We start from the raw sequence: 4,735 nt of genomic DNA on the forward strand, positions 1-4,735 counted from the left end.
CCTTAAGAACATCACAACTTCCGAATTGTCTATTGATTTTTAAAAAGGTGCTTAGCTCTACTCGGAATAAAACATTATTTTCTAAGTAGCGACGGAAAGAGAAAATTTCCTTCTGATATTTTGCCAAAAAATGTTGTAGAAATGGAAAAAAATAATAAAAATTGGTGTAAATTTCAGATTGACCTAACAATTTTCCATATATTTGCAATATGCTCACACAACTTATTATTTCTTTAAATAGTAGAAGTATCCTTCTTTTCAAAATCATATAAAAACTTAAAATGGGTTGAAATATAACCGAGCTAAAGGTTACTTAGTGCCGGAAGGCATGCGAAAATGGCTTTTTAAGAATAAGTTGAGAATTTGAAGGTGTTAGAAAAATTTTAAGCCCAGTTTCGTGAATTAATTCACCAACCCTTCAACCTGTACTAGGTCAATTAAAAAGTTCATGATCAGTGTAACATCGTGTAAAAGAATCACTCAAAATATTTTTGCATTAATCGTTTAAAACAAGTTCAGAATCAAGAAACTCAAGATATCCAAATTAATTTATGATAACTCACGAAATTGTTATTAAAATTCATTTCAAGTGAATGAAGTTGCGCTGATAGAGTTCATATGAACGGCGTTATTTTACCACAGGGTATGGCAGTTTTTCTTATTTATCAATAACTAAATTTTATTGCTTGGTATGGAATGACCCGTTTTTCGTCAGAAAATCCCATTCGCCCTTTTTAATCATAAAATCCCGCATGTGGGCGAACACTGTATGTCATAAGTCAACCGATTCCGGTAGTGCCATTTTGTCCCTAACCGATTCCCGCATTTGATCCCATACCGATCACAATAGAACGATACGATTCACAATAGAGGAAAGCAAAGGAGAGGACCGATAAGAAATTGTTCAACAAAGATGGCGTTTTCCACTGTGCAAGTTTTTGCATTTGCTCTAGAAATTAATAATTAATATTAATATCAAGGAGTTTCCGAGGATCGTTACGTTGCTTTAGTGTACATATATATTTCTGGGAAAAGCACTTTTAAAATGATAAAGTGGAAAAATATATAACCAAGAAGCACAAATCTACTTACGTTCATAGACATATATGTACGTGATTGAGGAGAATGGAATTCGAATTCACGTCATTTGCACACTATTATTGGAGTAAAAAAATCTCATAATTCAGTAAAAAAATAATTCTAACGACCAATTTGAATTTTATATATATACTATATACTGTATGTATATATGTACGTGTGGAAAATTAATTTCTATTACACCCTTCGTATTATCGAATCCGAAACAACATTAAATTAGACAAGTTCTTAAAACAAATTCATATTGAAACCTCTTGAGTGCTATTTGAATCGTCTATATATCTACATGTTAAGGACTGCCGTTTATTGCATTCACTTGTCAGAAATTTCAACATTACCTCATTACTTTGGTTTTAGGAATAGATCAAATCCAATCAAGTAAAGATCGCCAAGTTCTTAAAGTGTATAATATAAATTTCAGACAGTGGAGTTATTCAATAATACATACATACATATCATACCTAAATACAGATATGTGAAGAAACACAAACATATCTAAAAGCAATCTAATAAAATATAATTTTAATAAAAAACACAGCTCTACGAACAGTTAATAGGATTTACATATACATAAAATGGTATACTTTATTCCATACCATTGCAAAAAGTAACATCATGGAAGACCAAAGTTAAAATCCATTCATAATCAAAGTAAGTAAAGCAATATATATGTACTCATGCATAATATAGTAGTGTTGAAAAATTATATTTTAGAGAATATTTTTACATAGGTCATGCAGTATTGGCCATATCAATAGCTCCTCCCCATTTCAAAGTGATATTGTTTGCCATCTTTAATTGTTCATTTTTAAGAATTTTCAATTAAACTACAGTTCATTCTCTAAGAAAACCCATATAAACTTTGTAAAAGACTACAAAAATATACAATACATTTTTACTAAAACTTCATAAGTTTTTCTCAGAAGTGTTAGAATTCTTTTGAGTACGCAGTTTTACTTTGTAGAAAACCAAAAAAATTCAACAAATTTTCACCTAAATTTCCAACTTTTTTCGGTGCAGTTTTAAAATTTTTTTTTGAGTACACAGTTTTATTTATGGCCCATTCAATTTTAGTCTAACAATGTGCAAATTTCAAATGGTTAAAAATTACCGTTGATTTTTTAGAATCTTTTTTGTCGTATTTGCTTCCATATAACGAATAAACATAATGGCTATATATTCCAGATAATACCATTTCACAGCCAGAATAAACAACGCGTTTGAAATATACGTTACCAAATCAAGAACGTTCTAAAGAATAAGTAAACAAACAAGTTTATTCCAAACGTTCAGAATGAATAAAGAAAAGCAGCCAATTTATTTTTATATGGAAGAAGTCTGCGACAACTTCGGCCAAAAAAATTCTCAAAATCAACGGTAATATATTTACGTATTTCCTCAGGATCGATCTCTAAAATGCTAATCGAATAAAAAGTAACCAAGATTTGTAACACCCAGAAAATTGCTTCTTTATTCAACGAATGATTTTCAAATTCTGGAAAATTTTCATAAAGATATGACAGATTTCTTAAAGTTTAGATTCTTACACATTTTCGTCACACTGCTTAAGTCTGATCGCCCCGATCAGACACGTTACCGGTTCCAAATGCTGCTAATCTTTCCAAATGAACCACTTTATCTTGGTCCTGGTTCCCTCAAGTTGCTTAATTCTATATACTACGTCATTTTATCCTTTTATAATCTCATATGGGCCTTCCCAGTTAGACTGTAATTTCGGTGACAAACCTTTTCTCCGCTGTGGATTGTATAGCAGCACCAAATCGCTTTCTTCAAATCCTTCAGAATTCATTGCTCTATCGTACCTTGCCTTCATTTTGTCACTCATGATCTTTGTTCGTTTCTTCACTTGGTCATGGATTTCATTCATCCCCTCCCTCAGCTTTTTAACATAATCGTTGCTTTCCCCACTCGAAATCACACTTGTACCAAATTTTAAATCGGTGGGTAATCGAAGGTCATTACCAAAAATCACCATAGCGGGAGTCTGATCCGTGGTCTCGTGTACTGAAGAACGATATGCCATAAGAAACAAAGGAATGTGAGCATCCCAATCTCATTGTTCTCTCTCCACCACCTTCCTTAAATGCTCCTCCAGTGTACGGTTAAACCTTTCCACCATGCCATCGGATTGCAGATGAAGAGCAGTTGTTCGGGTTTTTTGAATACCCAGTGTCTTGCACAACTCCTTAAATACAGCTGACTCGAAATTTCTGCCTTGATCAGAATGCACCTGCAAAGGCACACCAAGTCTCGATACCCAGCTTTTAATAAAAACTTCCGCTACCGTCGTGGCTTCTTGACTGGGAATTGGTTAAACCCCTGGCCATTTGCTAAAATAGTCCATGACGACAAGCACATACTTATTATTATTATTATTATTATTTCATCTTTATTCAGTCTATGACTTACAATCTTACAGACTAGAAGTAGGCTTAAAAGTATTAACGGTGACTAGTATATGTACAATTACGAAAATAGGTTTCAAGAGATGATTTAAAAAGACTTGCTAATTGGAAACGGCCCGGCTACGTCCATGGCGATTTATTTTATTTATTTATTTATTTATTTATTATCGTCATTTGACCTATATACATTCACGTATATACATTTGAATTATGTATTGCAATATATAATAAAGGTAAAGTTAAAATTAATGCTTAAAATAAGTTAACCTGTTACACTTTTCCTTCTAAGCTATATAATAGTTTATGTATATTTAACTAAGATAGCATATTCTCGATGCTGTTGGAATGGACATGATTCCAAGCATTACCGTAAATATAACACGTACGATATGCGGTCTAAGTGTGTAATTTCCACAGCCGCCACAACTGAGCGGTTGGAAAGGACTAGTTTCCAAGATGCCTCTTATAAACTTCTCTACCGGCAGGCGATCTGAATGGACGCAATCCAGAGTCGCGCTATTTGATCGGACGGAAAGAACTAGTTTCCATGCCGATCTTCTTATTGCATACATTATGGGTGATCTGAATGGACTAGATCCAGAGTCATCCAGCTAGTACGGATGGAAAGGACTAGTTTCCATGTCGGGCCTTTCTATCTGATAGCCAATGCTATACAGTGATCAAGTAGCAGCCTTTTGAAGGTACCAACGTTTTCACAATTTTTTATTTGAGCTCGAAGTTCATTGTAACATTTTAATCCCTTATAAAAAATGTTCTTATCTATTTTTTATACAGCGGCAGCCTGAAGTTATTATTCCCCCTGAATAAATACGAATGGGTTTCACTATTATATCGTAGGATATCACTCAGATAATTTGTGTGTCGCTTGCTATAAAAAAGATTGTTGGACAGTATATGAAATGTGGTTCAACTATAGATCTGTAGACCAGAGTCTTATACCTCCTTCCTAAGTACTTACTTGATCTTTTCATGAGACCAATTTTTTTACCAATTTTTGCTACTGTGTAGTCAATATGTTCCTCAAATTTTAGCTTATCATCGATATATATACCTAGATATTTAATGATTCTCACTTTCTCAATTACTTCATCTTTAATTTTTAAACTGTAATTGTCGGAGCTAACGTTAGCTGCGCTAGATATGACCATGAACTTAGTCTTGTTCACATTTAATTGCAGTCTGTTTACGCA

General features: G+C 33.2%; 1 protein-coding gene across 1 annotated transcript in view; it reads left to right on the top strand.

The window, feature by feature from the left end:
• Window positions 1–867: 867 nt before the first annotated feature.
• LOC118744181 (E3 ubiquitin-protein ligase Smurf1) overlaps window positions 868–4,735 on the top strand; it is a 58,150-nt gene continuing 54,282 nt past the window's right edge. Inside the window, exon 1 of the mRNA XM_036476985.1 lies at window positions 868–1,749. The gene's annotated coding sequence lies outside the window, so the exon portion shown is untranslated. The remainder of the gene's footprint in view (window positions 1,750–4,735) is intronic.

The sequence above is a fragment of the Rhagoletis pomonella genome, unplaced genomic scaffold (genome assembly GCF_013731165.1).
Source record: "Rhagoletis pomonella isolate Grant_MI unplaced genomic scaffold, Rhpom_1.0 Rhpom_scaffold_00008, whole genome shotgun sequence".
Classification (NCBI taxonomy): domain Eukaryota; kingdom Metazoa; phylum Arthropoda; class Insecta; order Diptera; family Tephritidae; genus Rhagoletis; species Rhagoletis pomonella.